Here is a 16,936-nt window from a genome sequence, read left to right as displayed (position 1 = left end):
AGGTAATGACAGGGGAGTCAGTTGTGAGTATTGAAGGGACTGGTGGCCACGGGAGGTAATGACAGGGGAGTCAGCTGTCAGTGTGAAGGGACTGGTGGCCACGGGAGGTAATGACCGGGGAGTCAGCTGTGCGTGTGAAGGGACTGGTGGCCACGGCAGGTAATGACAGGGGAGTCAGCTGTCAGTGTGAAGTGACTGGTGGCCACGGGAGGTAATGACAGGGGAGTCAGCTGTGAGTGTGAAGGGACTGGTGGCCACGAGAGGTAATGACAGGGGAGTCAGCTGTGAGTGTGAAGGGACTGGTGGCTACGGGAGGTAATGACAGGGGAGTCAGCTGTGAGTGTGAAGGGACTGGTGGCCGCGGGAGGTAATGACAGGGGAGTCAGTTGTGAGTGCGAAGGGACTGGTGGCCACGGGAGGTAATGACAGGGGAGTCAGTTGTGAGTGCGAAGGGACTGGTGGCCACGGGAGGTAATGAAGGGGGAGTCAGTTGTGAGTGTGAAGGGACTGGTGGCCACAGGAGGTAATGACAGGGGAGTCAGCTGTGAGTGTGAAGGGACTGGTGGCTATGGGAGGTAATGACAGGGAAGTCAGCTGTGAGTGTGAAGGGACTAGTGGCTACGGGAGGTAATGACAGGGGAGTCAGTTGTGAGTGTGAAGGGACTGATGGCCACTGGAGGTAATGACGGGGGAGTCAGCTGTGAGTGTGAAAGGACTGGTGGCCACGAGAGGTAATGACAGGGGAGTCAGTTGTGAGTTTGAAGGGACTGGTGGCTATGGGAGGTGATGACAGGGGAGTCAGCTGTGAGTGTGAAGGGACTAGTGGCTATGGGAGGTAATGACAGGGGAGTCAGTTGTGAGTGTGAAGGGACTGGTGGCCACGGGAGGTAATGACACGGGAGTCAGCTGTGAGTGTGAAGGGACTGGTGGCCACGGGAGGTAATGACAGGGGAGTCAGTTGTGAGTGTGAAGGGACTGGTGGCCACGGGAGGTAATGACAGGGGAGTCAGCTGTGAGTGTGAAGGGACTGGTGGCCACGGGAGGTAATGACAGGGGAGTCAGTTGTGAGTGTGAAGGGACCGGTGGCCATGGGAGGTAATGACAGGGGAGTCAGTTGTGAGTGCGAAGGGACTGTTGGCCACGGGAGGTAATGACAGGGGAGTCAGTTGTGAGTGTGAAGAGACTGGTGGCCACAGGAGATAATGACAGGGGAGTCAGCTGTGAGTGTGAAGGGACTGGTGGCCACGGGAGGTAATGACGGGGGAGTCAGTTGTGAGTGTGAAGGGACTGTTGGCCACAGGAGGTAATGACAGGGGAGTCAGTTGTGAGTGTGAAGGGACTAGTGGCAACAGGAGGTAATGACAGGGGAGTCAGTTGTGAGTGTGAAGGGACTGGTGGACACGGGAGGTAATGACAGGGGAGTCAGTTGTGAGTGTGAAGGGACTAGTGGCAACGGGACGTAATGACGGGGGAGTCAGTTGTGAGTGTGAAGGGACTGGTGGCCACGGGAGGTAATGACAGGGGAGTCAGCTGTGAGTGTGAAGGGACTGGTGGCCACGGGAGGTAATGACGGGGGAGTCAGTTGTGAGTGTGAAGGGACTGGTGGCCACAGGAGGTAATGACAGGGGAGTCAGTTGTGAGTGTGAAGGGACTAGTGGCCACGGGAGGTAATGACAGGGGAGTCAGCTGTCAGTGTGAAGGGATTGGTGGCCACGGGAGGTAATGACAGGGGAGTCAGTTGTGAGTGTGAAGGGACTAGTGGCCACGGGAGGTAATGACAGGGGAGTCAGCTGTCAGTGTGAAGGGACTGGTGGCCACGGGAGGTAATGACGGGGGAGTCAGTTGTGAGTGTGAAGGGACCGGTGGCCACGGGAGGTAATGACAGGGGAGTCAGCTGTGAGTGTGAAGGGACTGGTGGCCACGGGAGGTAATAACAGGGGAGTCAGTTGTGAGTGTGAAGGGACTGGTGGCCACGGGAGGTAATGCCAGGGGTGTCAGCTGTGAGTGCGAAGGGACTGGTGGCCACGGGAGGTAGTGACAGGGGAGTCAGTTGTGAGTGCGAAGGGACTGGTGGCCACGGGAGGTAGTGACAGGGGAGTCAGTTGTGAGTGTGAAGGGACTGGTGGCCATGGGAGGTAATGACAGGGGAGTCAGCTGTGAGTGTGAAGGGACTGGTGGCCACGGGAGGTAATGACAGAGGAGTCAGTTGTGAGTGTGAAGGGACTGGTGGCCACGGGAGGTAATTACAGGGGAGTCAGTTGTGAGTGTGAAGGGACTGGTGGCCATGGGAGGTAATGACAGGGGAGTCAGTTGTGAGTGTGAAGGGACTGGTGGCCACGGGAGGTAATGACAGGGGAGTCAGTTGTGAGTGTGAAGGGACTGGTGGCCATGGGAGGTAATGACAGGGGAGTCAGTTGTGAGTGTGATGGGACTAGTGGCCACGGGAGGTAATTACAGGGGAGTCAGTTGTGAGTGTGAAGGGACTGGTGGCCATGGGAGGTAATGACAGGGGAGTCAGTTGTGAGTGTGAAGGGACTGGTGGCCATGGGAGGTAATGACAGGGGAGTCAGCTGTGAGTGTGAAGGGACTAGTGGCCACAGGAGGTAATTACAGGGGAGTCAGTTGTGAGTGTGAAGGGACTGGTGGCCACGGGAGGTAATGACAGGGGAGTCAGTTGTGAGTGTGAAGGGACTAGTGGCCACGGGAGGTAATGACAGGGGAGTCAGTTGTGATTGTGAAGGGACCGGTGGCCATGGGAGGTAATGACAGGGGAGTCAGTTGTGAGTGCGAAGGGACTAGTGGCCACGGGAGGTAATGACAGGGGAGTCAGTTGTGAGTGTGAAGGGACTGGTGGCCACGGGAGGTAATGACAGGGGAGTCAGTTGTGAGTGTGAAGGGACTGGTGGCCATGGGAGGTAATTACAGGGGAGTCAGTTGTGAGTGTGAAGGGACTGGTCGCTACGGGAGGTAATGACGGGGGAGTCAGTTGTGAGTGTGAAGGGACTGGTGGCCACGGGAGGTAATGACAGGGGAGTCAGTTGTGAGTTTGAAGGGACTAGTGGCCACGGGAGGTAATGACGGGGGAGTCAGCTGGGAGTTTGAAGGGACTGGTGGCCACAGGAGGTAATGACGGGGGAGTCAGCTGTGAGTGTGAAGGGACTGGGGGCTACGGGAGGTAATGACGGGGGAGTCAGTTGTGAGTGTGAAGGGACTGGTGGCCACGGGAGGTAATGACGGGGGAGTCAGCTGTGAGTGTGAAGGTACTAGTGGCCACGGGAGGTAATGACAGGGGAGTCAGTTGTGAGTGTGAAGGGACTGGTGGCCACGGGAGGTAATGACGGGGGAGTCAGTTGTGAGTGTGAAGGGACTGGTGGCCACGGGAGGTAATGACAGGGGAGTCAGTTGTGAGTGTGAAGTGACTGGTGGCCACGTCAGGTAATGACGGGGGAGTCAGTTGTGAGTGTGAAGGGACCGGTGGCCACGGGAGGTAATGACAGGGGAGTCAGTTGTGAGTGTGAAGGGACTGGTGGCTACGGGAGGTAATGACAGAGGAGTCAGTTGTGAGTGTGAAGGGACTGGTGGCTATGGGAGGTAATGACAGGGGTATCAGTTGTGAGTGTGAAGGGACTGTTGGCCACGGAAGGTAATGACAGGGGAGTCAGTTGTGAGTGTGAAGGGACTGGTGGCCACGGGAGGTAATGACAGGGGAGTCAGTTGTGAGTGTGAAGGGACTGGTGGCCACGGGAGGTAATGACAGGGGAGTCAGTTGTGAGTGTGAAGGGACTAGTGGCCACGGGAGGTAATGACGGGGGAGTCAGTTGTGAGTGTGAAGGGACTGGTGGCCACGGGAGGTAATGACAGGGGAGTCAGTTGTGAGTGTGAAGGGACTAGTGGCCACGGGAGGTAATGACAGGGGAGTCAGTTGTGAGTGTGAAGGGACTGGTGGCCACGGGAGGTAATGACAGGGGAGTCAGTTGTGAGTGTGAAGGGACTAGTGGCCACGGGAGGTAATGACGGGGGAGTCAGTTGTGAGTGTGAAGGGACTGGTGGCCACGGGAGGTAATGACAGGGGAGTCAGTTGTGAGTGTGAAGGGACTAGTGGCCACGGGAGGTAATGACGGGGGAGTCAGTTGTGAGTGTGAAGGGACTGGTGGCCACGGGAGGTAATGACAGGGGAGTCAGTTGTGAGTGTGAAGGGACTAGTGGCCACGGGAGGTAATGACAGGGGAGTCAGTTGTGAGTGTGAAGGGACTGGTGGCCACGAGAGGTAATGTCAGGGGAGTCAGTTGTGAGTGTGAAGGGACTGGTGGCCACGCGAGGTAATGACAGGGGAGTCAGCTGTGAGTGTGAAGGGACTGGTGGCTATGGTAGGTAATGACAGGGGAGTCAGCTGTGAGTGTGAAGGGACTGGTGGCTACGGGAGGTAATGACAGGGGAGTCAGCTGTGAGTGTGAAGGGACTAGTGGCCACGGGAGGTAATGCCAGGGGAGTCAGTTGTGAGTGCGAAGGGACTGGTGGCCACGGGAGGTAATGACAGGGGAGTCAGTTGTGAGTGTGAAGGGACTGGTGGCCACGGGAGGTAACGCCAGGGGTGTCAGCTGTGAGTGCGAAGGGACTGGTGGCCACGGGAGGTAGTGACAGGGGAGTCAGTTGTGAGTGCGAAGGGACTGGTGGCCACGGGAGGTAGTGACAGGGGAGTCAGTTGTGAGTGTGAAGGGACTGGTGGCCATGGGAGGTAATGACAGGGGAGTCAGCTGTGAGTGTGAAGGGACTGGTGGCCACGGGAGGTAATGACAGAGGAGTCAGTTGTGAGTGTGAAGGGACTGGTGGCCACGGGAGGTAATTACAGGGGAGTCAGTTGTGAGTGTGAAGGGACTGGTGGCCATGGGAGGTAATGACAGGGGAGTCAGTTGTGAGTGTGAAGGGACTGGTGGCCACGGGAGGTAATGACAGGGGAGTCAGTTGTGAGTGTGAAGGGACTGGTGGCCATGGGAGGTAATGACAGGGGAGTCAGTTGTGAGTGTGAAGGGACTAGTGGCCACGGGAGGTAATTACAGGGGAGTCAGTTGTGAGTGTGAAGGGACTGGTGGCCATGGGAGGTAATGACAGGGGAGTCAGTTGTGAGTGTGAAGGGACTGGTGGCCATGGGAGGTAATGACAGGGGAGTCAGCTGTGAGTGTGAAGGGACTAGTGGCCACGGGAGGTAATTACAGGGGAGTCAGTTGTGAGTGTGAAGGGACTGGTGGCCACGGGAGGTAATGACAGGGGAGTCAGTTGTGAGTGTGAAGGGACTAGTGGCCACGGGAGGTAATGACAGGGGAGTCAGTTGTGATTGTGAAGGGACCGGTGGCCATGGGAGGTAATGACAGGGGAGTCAGTTGTGAGTGCGAAGGGACTAGTGGCCACGGGAGGTAATGACAGGGGAGTCAGTTGTGAGTGTGAAGGGACTGGTGGCCACGGGAGGTAATGACAGGGGAGTCAGTTGTGAGTGTGAAGGGACTGGTGGCCATGGGAGGTAATTACAGGGGAGTCAGTTGTGAGTGTGAAGGGACTGGTCGCTACGGGAGGTAATGACGGGGGAGTCAGTTGTGAGTGTGAAGGGACTGGTGGCCACGGGAGGTAATGACGGGGGAGTCAGCTGGGAGTTTGAAGGGACTGGTGGCCACAGGAGGTAATGACGGGGGAGTCAGCTGTGAGTGTGAAGGGACTGGGGGCTACGGGAGGTAATGACGGGGGAGTCAGTTGTGAGTGTGAAGGGACTGGTGGCCACGGGAGGTAATGACGGGGGAGTCAGCTGTGAGTGTGAAGGTACTAGTGGCCACGGGAGGTAATGACAGGGGAGTCAGTTGTGAGTGTGAAGGGACTGGTGGCCACGGGAGGTAATGACGGGGGAGTCAGTTGTGAGTGTGAAGGGACTGGTGGCCACGGGAGGTAATGACAGGGGAGTCAGTTGTGAGTGTGAAATGACTGGTGGCCACGTCAGGTAATGACGGGGGAGTCAGTTGTGAGTGTGAAGGGACCGGTGGCCACGGGAGGTAATGACAGGGGAGTCAGTTGTGAGTGTGAAGGGACTGGTGGCTACGGGAGGTAATGACAGAGGAGTCAGTTGTGAGTGTGAAGGGACTGGTGGCTATGGGAGGTAATGACAGGGGTATCAGTTGTGAGTGTGAAGGGACTGTTGGCCACGGAAGGTAATGACAGGGGAGTCAGTTGTGAGTGTGAAGGGACTGGTGGCCACGGGAGGTAATGACAGGGGAGTCAGTTGTGAGTGTGAAGGGACTGGTGGCCACGGGAGGTAATGACAGGGGAGTCAGTTGTGAGTGTGAAGGGACTAGTGGCCACGGGAGGTAATGACGGGGGAGTCAGTTGTGAGTGTGAAGGGACTGGTGGCCACGGGAGGTAATGACAGGGGAGTCAGTTGTGAGTGTGAAGGGACTAGTGGCCACGGGAGGTAATGACAGGGGAGTCAGTTGTGAGTGTGAAGGGACTGGTGGCCACGGGAGGTAATGACAGGGGAGTCAGTTGTGAGTGTGAAGGGACTAGTGGCCACGGGAGGTAATGACGGGGGAGTCAGTTGTGAGTGTGAAGGGACTGGTGGCCACGGGAGGTAATGACAGGGGAGTCAGTTGTGAGTGTGAAGGGACTAGTGGCCACGGGAGGTAATGACGGGGGAGTCAGTTGTGAGTGTGAAGGGACTGGTGGCCACGGGAGGTAATGACAGGGGAGTCAGTTGTGAGTGTGAAGGGACTAGTGGCCAAGGGAGGTAATGACAGGGGAGTCAGTTGTGAGTGTGAAGGGACTGGTGGCCACGAGAGGTAATGTCAGGGGAGTCAGTTGTGAGTGTGAAGGGACTGGTGGCCACGCGAGGTAATGACAGGGGAGTCAGCTGTGAGTGTGAAGGGACTGGTGGCTATGGGAGGTAATGACAGGGGAGTCAGCTGTGAGTGTGAAGGGACTGGTGGCTACGGTAGGTAATGACAGGGGAGTCAGCTGTGAGTGCGAAGGGACTGGTGGCCACGCGAGGTAATGACAGGCGGAGTCAGCTGTGAGTGTGAAGGGACTAGTGGCTATGGGAATGATCTAGAAGGGAGCGTGGTCACGTGACGGAAGATGACGGTGGAGTCTGCCGTTGGAGCGAGCGTCCAATCAGCGAGAAGCATCTGGAATGGGGGCGTGGCCTCGGTGGGTATAAAAGGGGGAGATGCGCGGCAGACTCGGGGCTGTTGCAGTGGGGGTCTCCGCCTGATGTCAAGTGAACGCGTCTTCAGTAAAGTGCCGTCTCAACAGATGTGTGTCACATCGTCGTTGTGACACGTGAAAATATACGTGGGGCTTTGATGCATTATTACCTTTGAGACTGATTGGCCTACACGGGACTTTATGGCCGAGTTCCACCACCAGTGTGGGTAGACTAGTACAATAATAATAATACTGGTAGGAACCTCCTGGTTACACCAGCCCACAGGGGATTATTGTGTCCGTCGTGCAGGGAGGGGCTGGGTGGGGAGGGAGGGGCTGGGTGGGGAGAGTGGGGAGGGACTGGGTGGGGAGGGTGGGGAGGGGCTGGGTGGGGAGGGAGGGGAGGGGCTGGGTGGGGAGGGAGGGGCTGGGTGGGGAGGGGAGGGTGGGGAGGGGCTGGGTGGGGAGGGTGGGGTGGGGCTGGGTGGGGAGGGTGAGGGGTGGGAGGGGTGGGGCTGGGTGGGGAGGGGCTGGGTGGGGAGGGTGGGGCTGGGTGGGGGGTGGGAGGGGTGGGGCTGGGTGGGGAGGGGCTGGTCACCCCGTGGTGCCCTTATAAAACTCAACGTTTCACCTACTCACGCCGGCTTGTGCCCGCCCTCACAGTCGGCCATATTTGCGGAATCCACCATGCCCTGGCCGTTGACCCTGCAGGCCATTGACCGAGCAACCCAACGTGTTCCTACCAGCTCCCTCCGCAGCTGGACAATGTGTTATACTATTACTTAGTATGCATTGCCTTTGATAGCAATGTAACTATGTTAGTAGGCGTTGCCTTTGAGACGCATTGGCCTAGTCTCACCACCAGTGTCAGACCACAGAACGACGTCGCGAGGGCGACGCCACTAGCAGGACATTCATACCGTGAGGGAAAAAAGTATTTGATCCCCTGCTGATTTTGTACGTGTGCCCACTGACAAAGAAATGATCAGTCTATAATTTGAATGGTAGGTTTATTTGAACAGTGAGAGACAGAATAACAACACAAAAATCCTGAAAAACGCATGTCAAAAATGTTATAAATTGATTTGCATTTTAATGAGGGAAATAAGTATTTGACCCCCTCTGCAAAACATGACTTAGTACTTGGTGGCAAAACCCTTGTTGGCAATCACAGAGGTCAGACGTTTCTTGTAGTTGGCCACCAGGTTTGCACACATCTCAGGAGGGATTTTGTCCCACTCCTCTTTGCAGATCTTCTCCAAGTCATTAAGGTTTCGAGGTTGACGTTTGGCAACTCGAACCTTCAGCTCCCTCCACAGATTTTCTATGGGATTAAGGTCTGGAGACTGGCTAGGCCACTCCAGGACCTTAATGTGCTTCTTCTTGAGCCACTCCTTTGTTGGGTCATTGTCATACTGGAATACCCATCCATGACCCATTTTCAATGCCCTGGGTGAGGGAAGGAGGGTTCTCACCCAAGATTTGACGGTACATGGCCCCGTCCATCGTCCCTTTGATGCGGTGAAGTTGTCCTGTCCCCTTAGCAGAAAAACACCCCCAAAGCATAATGTTTCCACCTCCATGTTTGACGGTGGGGATGGTGTTCTTGGGGTCATAGGCAGCATTCCTCCTCCTCCAAACACGGCGAGTTGAGTTGATGCCAAAGAGCTCCATTTTGGTCTCATCTGACCACAACACTTTCACCCAGTTGTCCTCTGAATCATTCAGATGTTCATTGGCAAACTTCAGACGGGCATGTAAATGTGCTTTCTTGAGCATGGGGACCTTGCGGGCGCTGCAGGATTTCAGTCCTTCACGGCGTAGTGTGTTACCAACTGTTTTCTTGGTGACTATGATCCCAGCTGCCTTGAGATCATTGACAAGATCCTCCCGTGTAGTTCTGGGCTGATTCATCACCGTTCTCATGATCATTGCAACTCCACGAGGTGAGATCTTACATGGAGCCCCAGGCCGAGGGAGATTGACAGTTCTATTGTGTTTCATCCATTTGCGAATAATCGCACCAACTGTTGTCAACTTCTCACCAAGCTGCTTGGCGATGGTCTTGTAGCCAATTCCAGCCTTGTGTAGTTTGGAATCTGATTGATCGATTGCTTCTGTGAACAGGTGTCTTTTATACAGGTAACACGCTGAGATTAGGAGCACTCCCTTTATGAGTGTGCTCCTAATCTCAGCTCGTTACCTGTATAAAAGACACCTGGGAGCCAGAAATCTTTCTGATTGAGAGGGGGTCAAATACTTATTTCCCTCATTAAAATGCAAATCAATTTATAACATTTTTGACATGCGTTTTTCTGGATTTTGTTGTTGTTATTCTGTCTCTCACTGTTCAAATAAACCTACCATTCAAATTGTAGACTGATCATTTCTTTGTCAGTGGGCAAACGTACAAAATCAGCAGGGGATCAAATACTGTTTTCCCTCACCGTAGACTCAACACTGCACCATAGACTCAACACTGCACCATAGACTCAACACTGCCCATAGACTCAACACTACCCATAGACTCAACACTACCCATAGACTCAACACTACCCACAGACTCAACACTACCCATAGACTCAACACTACCCATAGACTCAACACTACCCACAGACTCAACACTACCCATAGACTCAACACTACCCATAGATTCAACATTGCCCATAGACTCAACACTGCCCATAGACTCAACACTACCCATAGACTCAACACTGCCCATAGACTCAACACTACCCATAGACTCAAAACTACCCATAGACTCAACACTGCCCATAGATTCAACACTGCCCATAGACTCAACACTACCCATAGACTCAACACTGCCCATAGACTCAACACTGCCCATAGACTCAACACTGCCTATAGACTCAACACTGCCCATAGACTCAACACTGCCCATAGACTCAACACTACCCATAGACTCAACACTGCCCATAGACTCAACACTACCCATAGACTCAAAACTACCCATAGACTCAACACTACCCATAGACTCAACACTGCCCATAGACTCAACACTGCCCATAGACTCAACACTGCCTATAGACTCAACACTGCCCATAGACTCAACACTGGGTAGGGGTAGTGGGTAGTGGGTGTGGGTAGTGGGTAGGGGTAGTGGTAGTGGTAGGGGTAGTGGTAGTGGGTAGTAGTAGTAGGTAGGGGTAGTAGGTCGTGGGTACTGGGTAGGGGTAGTGGTAGTAGGTAGGGGTAGTAGGTAGTGGTAGGGGTAGTGGTAGTGGTATGGGTAGTGGTAGTGGTAGTAGTAGGTAGTGGGTACTGGGTAGGGGTAGTGGTAGGGGTAGTGGTAGTAGGTAGTGGTATGGGTAGTGGGTAGTGGGTAGGGGTAGTGGTAGTAGGTAGTGGTATGGGTAGTGTTATGGGTAGTGGGTAGTAGTAGTGGTATGGGTAGTGTTATGGGTAGTGGATAGTAGGTAGGGGTAGTGGTAGTGGATAGTAGGTAGTGGTATGGGTAGTGTTATTGGTAGTGGGTAGTAGTAGTGGTAGGGGTAGTAGGTAGTGGGTAGTAGGTAGTAGTAGTGTTAGTGGTAGTAGTAGTGTTATGGGTAGTGGGTAGTAGTAGTGGTAGTGTTATGGGTAGTGGGTAGTAGGTAGTAGTGGTAGTGTTAGTGGTAGTAGTAGTGTTATGGGTAGTGGGTAGTAGTAGTGGTAGGGGTAGTGGTAGTGTTAGTGTTATGGGTAGTGGGTAGTAGTGGTGGTAGGGGTAGTAGTAGTGGTAGTAGTAGTGTTATGGGTAGTGGGTAGTAGTAGGGGTAGTAGTAGTGGTAGTGTTAGTGTTATGGGTAGTGGGTAGTAGTAGTGGTAGGGGTAGTGTTAGTGGTAGTAGTAGTGTTATGGGTAGTGGGTAGTAGTAGTGGTAGGGGTAGTAGGTAGTAGTAGTGGTAGTAGTAGTGTTATGGGTAGTGGGTAGTAGTAGTGGTAGGGGTAGTAGTAGTGGTAGTAGTAGTGTTATGGGTAGTGGGTAGTAGTGGTGGTAGGGGTAGTAGTAGTGTTATGGGTAGTGGGTAGTAGTGGTGGTAGGGGTAGTGGTAGGGGTAGTAGTGGTGGTAGTAGTAGTAGTGTTATGGGTAGTGGGTAGTAGTGGTGGTAGTGTTATGGGTAGTGGGTAGTAGGTAGTAGTAGTGTTATGGGTAGTGGGTAGTAGTGGTGGTAGGGGTAGTGGTAGTAGTGTTAGTGTTATGGGTAGGGGTAGTAGTGGTGGTAGGGGTAGTGGGTAGTAGTGGTGGTAGGGGTAGCGACCGCCCCCACTGTGTCCGTGCTGACGATCTCCAGCTGCCCCTCCAGGCTCCCAGCTAGACCGCAGTGCGCTTGTCCCCCGCGGGGCGCTGGAGGCCGTCACGATGGCGGCGCTGGTGTCGCCGCTCCACTCCCCCCGCTAACTCGAGAGAGGCAGCGCGAGGTGCGGCTGGGGGGGGAGACAAAGGCGGCCGGGGCGGGCGTGGTGCTGACCACCCCCTCGTGTGCCACAGCGCACGTCACCTTCATAGGCGGTGCTAGAGGCTACCTGGGGGAGCTTTGTCTGTGTGTCTGTGTATCATAGGCGGTGCTAGAGGCTACTAGCAGCACTTGCCCCTACAGCCCTGCTAGAGACTACCTGGGGGAGCTTTGTCTGTGTGTCTATGTCATGTTAAATCTTCCCATAGACTTCAATGTTAAAGTCTCCCATAGACTTCATTGTTAAATTCTCCCATAGACTTCAATGTTAAAGGCTCCCATAGACTTCAATGTTAAAGGCTCCCATAGACTTCAATGTTAAAGTCTCCCATAGACTTCATTGTTAAATTCTCCCATAGACTTCAATGATAAAACCTCCCATAGACTTCAATGTTAAAGGCTCCCATAGGCGTCAATGTTAAAGTCTCCCATAGACGTCAATGTTAAAACCTCCCATAGACTTCAATGTTAAAGGCTCCCATAGGCGTCAATGTTAAAGTCTCCCATAGACGTCAATGTTAAAACCTCCCATAAACTTCAATGTTAAATCCTCCCATAGACTTCAATGTTAAATCCTCCCATAGACTTCAATGTTAAAGGCTCCCATAGCCTTCAATGTTAAAGGCTCCCATAGACTTCAATGTTAAATTCTCCCATAAACTTCAATGTTAAATCCTCCCATAGACTTCAATGTTAAAGGCTCCCATAGACTTCAATGTTAAATCCTCCCTTAGACTTCAACGTTAAATTCTCCCTTAGACTTCAACGTTAAATTCTCCCATAGACTTCAACGTTCAGGTTTCCTATAGACTTCAACGTTCAAGTTTCCCATAGACTTCAATGTTAAAGGCTCCCATAGACTTCAATGTTAAATCCTCCCATAGACTTCAATGTTAAAGGCTCCCATAGACTTCAATGTTAAAGTCTCCCATAGACTTCAACGTTAAATCCTCCCATAGACTTCAATATTAGTCTCCCATAGACTTCAAGGTTAAATCCTCCCATAGACTTCAAGGTTAAAGGTTCCCATAGACTTCAATGTTAAAGGCTCCCATAGACTTCAATGTTAAAGTCTCCCATAGACTTCAATGTTAAAGGCTCCCATAGACTTCAATGTCAAAGGCTCCCATAGACTTCAATGTTAAAGTCTCCCATAGACTTCAATGTTAAAGGCTCCCATAGACTTCAATGTTAAAGGCCCCCATAGGCGTCAATGTTAAAGGCTCCCATAGACTTCAATGTTAAAGTCTCCCATAGACTTCAATGTTAAATCCTCCCATAGACTTCAATGTTAAATCCTCCCATAGACTTCAACGTTAAATCCTCCCATAGACTTCAATGTTAAAGTCTCCCATAGACTTCAATCTTAAAGGCTCCCATAGACTCCAATGTTAAAGTCTCCCATAGACTTCAAGGTTAAATCCTCCCATATACATCAATGTTAAAGTCTCCCATAGACTTCAATCTTAAAGGCTCCCATAGACTTCAATGTTAAAGGCTCCCATAGGCTTCAAGGTTAAATCCATCACCACCACCACCATCACCGCCACCGCCACCACCACCGCCACCATCAATTACCACCACCGCCACCACCACCACCGCCACCATCACCACCAATTACCACCGCCACCATCACCACCAATTACCACCGCCACCATCACCACCAATTACCACCACCACCACCACCGCCACCACCGCCACCACCACCGCCACCATCACCACCTCCCTCCCCTACTCCCCCACCTTCCTCCCATCGCGTTCCTCACCTCCGTGCTGCTGTTGAGTGGCCACGACTCCCTGATGCGAGGTGGAGTGCTGATGGCTGAGGATGCTGTTGGGCTGATGCTGCGGCGGCTGATGTTGTGGAGGCTGATGTTGCCTCCTGCTACCCCAGCCGCCACCACCGCCGCCGCCACCACCACCACCACCACCGAGACCACCACCACCTCCTCAGACAACGAACAGCCACACACACACACACGAGCCGAGGTCAATCGGCTTGGCTACTGACAACAAGGCTGGCTGGTTTTGACACGCAGTTTCTCATCAGCATCGTCATCGTCGTCATCATCGTCAGCGTTGGTTCTATGGAAGAATTTAACATTGAAGTCTATGGGAGCCTTTAACATTGAAGTCTATGGGAGCATTTAACATTGAAATCTATGGGAGCATTTAACATTGAAATCTATGGGAGGATTTAACATTGAAGTCTACGGGAGCCTTTGACATTGAAGTCTATGGGAGAATTTAACCTTGGAGTCTATGGGAGACTTTAACATTGAAGTCTATGGGAGCCTTTAACATTGAAGTCTATGGGAGCATTTAACATTGAAATCTATGGGAGGATTTAACATTGAAGTCTATGGGAGCCTTTAACATTGAAGTCTATGGGAGACTTTAACATTGGAGTCTATGGGATCCTTTAACATTGAAGTCTATGGGAGCCTTTAACATTGGAGTCTATGGGAATGTAGTTCACCTGGTGGTGACCACCGGGCTAACGCCACAAGCTACAACGTAGCTGCTACTACGGACCGGGTCCACGTGTTGGAGACTCGTTGAATGGAGAACTTAGCGGAAGGTTTCTTCAGGATGAACAACAACAACAACTCTAGATTTGAAGCTTTCGTGACTGCAAGGATTCATGCTCGTAGTTCTTTCGGTAAAGTCACCACGTAGGTAAAAAAGTGAAATTAAAATTAATAAAAATAAAATAAAAATAAACATCACGACGTTTCGGAGGCAACACAAGTCTCCGTCATCAGGTGGGGCCGTCACAGCCAGATTAGCTGCATCAAGTGAGGCAGGGATTCCAAGATGCAAGTTCTTAAATACAAGTTGAGGGGGGAGGAGAGGGGGGGGGGGAGCTCATCAGAATGTGGTAGCCAATGAATGGAACGTATCAGCCCCTCTCGGGAGCCGGTTTATATCATCCGAGGGCGTGGCCTGATCCGCCATTGGCCACGTCATTGGCCACGCCCTTGGCCACGTCACTGGCCACGTCATTGGCCACGTCACTGGCCACGCCCTTGGCCACGCCCACCTTCCAGAATCCTCGGGAAGGATCTGGGACCCGATCACGTGACCCCTCCCCCTAGCCGCCCTCTTGGGCCCCCCCCCCCCCTCTGTAGATTTAACCGGTCACGTGGCACTCCGGGGTCAGCCGGGGTCAGCCGGAGTGCCACGTGACCTTAGTCGCCTCGATCTTGAAGAAGGCCCCTTGTGTTACTGCCGAAACGTCGTCTTTTCCTTCATTATATTTCTCTGTCTACGTGACTTTACCGACGGAATCAGAGAGTGTGGTTTAGTCACCCCGTGCCTAGGACCGGCACACTCCCACACCCTGTCCTGTAGGGGCCGGCACTGCACGGTGACATCACGCGATGTCACGACACATGCACAGAGACCCACGGAGACCCATAAAGACCCATAGAGACCCATAGAGACCCACAGAGACCCATACTCATAGAAACCCATAGAGACCCACAGAGACCCATAGAGACCCACAGAGACCCATACTCATAGAAACCCATAGAGACCCACAGAGACCCACAGAGACCCATACTCATAGAAACCCATAGAGACCCACAGAGACCCACAGAGACCCATAGAGACCCACAGAGACCCATACTCATAGAAACCCATAGAGACCCACAGAAACCCACAGAGACCCATAGAGACCCACAGAGACCCATACTCATAGAAACCCACAGAGACCCACAGAGACCCATACTCATAGAAACCCATAGAGACCCACAGAGACCCACAGAGACCCATAGAGACCCACAGAGACCCATACTCATAGAAACCCATAGAGACCCACAGAGACCCACAGAGACCCATACTCATAGAAACCCATAGAGACCCACAGAGACCCACAGAGACCCACAGAGACCCATACTCATAGAAACCCATAGAGACCCACATAGACCCACAGAGACCCATACTCATAGAGACCCACAGAGATCCAGAGACTCATAAAGACCCATAGAGACCCACAGAGACCCACAGAGACCCATACTCATAGAGACCCATAGAGCCCCACAGAGACCCACAGAGACCCATAGAGACCCATACTCATAGAGACCCATTCTCATAGAGACCCATACTTGCCCCGACAGCCTGTTGCAGGTTACACGGGGGACCTTTGCCTCTATAGGTGATGCTCGTTAACAGCACTTGCCCCTACATCCTGTTGCAGGCTACACGGGGGACCTTTGTCTTTATAGTTAAGATGCTCGCTAACAGCACTTGCCCTGACAGCCTGTTACAGGCTACACGGGGGACCTTTGTCTTGTTGTTGTAAGGTTCCGGCTACCCCCGAAGCTTTCCAGCTCTCGGGATTCCTCCACCCCCTCCTCCTCCCCCCTCCCTCCTCCTCCTCCTCCCCCCTCCCTCCTCCTCCTCCTCCTCCCCCCTCCCTCCTCCTCCTCCCCCCTCCTCCTCCTCCTCCTCCTCCTCCCCCCCTCCACCCCCTCCTCCTCCCCCCCCTCCTCTTCCTCCTCCTCCCCCCTCCCTCCTCCTCCTCCTCCCCCCTCCCTCCTCCTCCTCCTCCTCCCCACCCCCTCCACCTCCTCCCCCCTCCCTCCTCCTCCTCCCCCCTCCTCCTCCTCCTCCTCCTCCTCCTCCTCCCCCCCTCCACCCCCTCCTCCTCCCCCCTCCCTCCTCTTCCTCCTCCTCCCCCCTCCTCCTCCTCCTCCCCCCCCTCCACCCCCTCCTCCTCCCCCCTCCCTCCTCCTCCTCCTCCTCCCCCCTCCTCCTCCTCCTCCTCCTCCCCCCCTCCACCCCCTCCTCCTCCCCCCCTCCTCCTCCTCCCCCCTCCTCCCCCCTCCTCCCCCCTCCTCCTCCTCCCCCCTCCTCCTCCTCCTCCTCCCCCTCCTCCTCCTCCTCCCCCCTCCTCCCCCCTCCCTCCTCCTCCTTCCCCCTCCTCCTCCTCCTCCTCCTCCTCCTCCCCCCCTCCACCCCCTCCTCCTCCCCCCTCCCTCCTCTTCCTCCTCCTCCCCCCTCCTCCTCCTCCTCCCCCCCTCCACCCCCTCCTCCTCCCCCCTCCCTCCTCCTCCTCCTCCTCCCCCCTCCTCCTCCTCCTCCTCCTCCCCCCCTCCACCCCCTCCTCCTCCCCCCTCCTCCTCCTCCCCCCTCCTCCCCCCTCCTCCCCCCTCCTCCTCCTCCCCCCTCCTCCTCCTCCTCCTCCCCCTCCTCCTCCTCCTCCCCCCTCCTCCCCCCTCCCTCCTCCTCCTTCCCCCTCCTCCTCCTCCCCCCTCCTCCCCCCTCCCCCCTCCTCCTCCTCCCCCCTCCTCCC

The sequence above is a fragment of the Lampetra fluviatilis genome, unplaced genomic scaffold (assembly GCF_964198595.1).
Source record: "Lampetra fluviatilis unplaced genomic scaffold, kcLamFluv1.1 SCAFFOLD_358, whole genome shotgun sequence".
NCBI lineage: Eukaryota > Metazoa > Chordata > Hyperoartia > Petromyzontiformes > Petromyzontidae > Lampetra > Lampetra fluviatilis.
Note: the sequence above shows the minus strand (reverse complement) of the source record.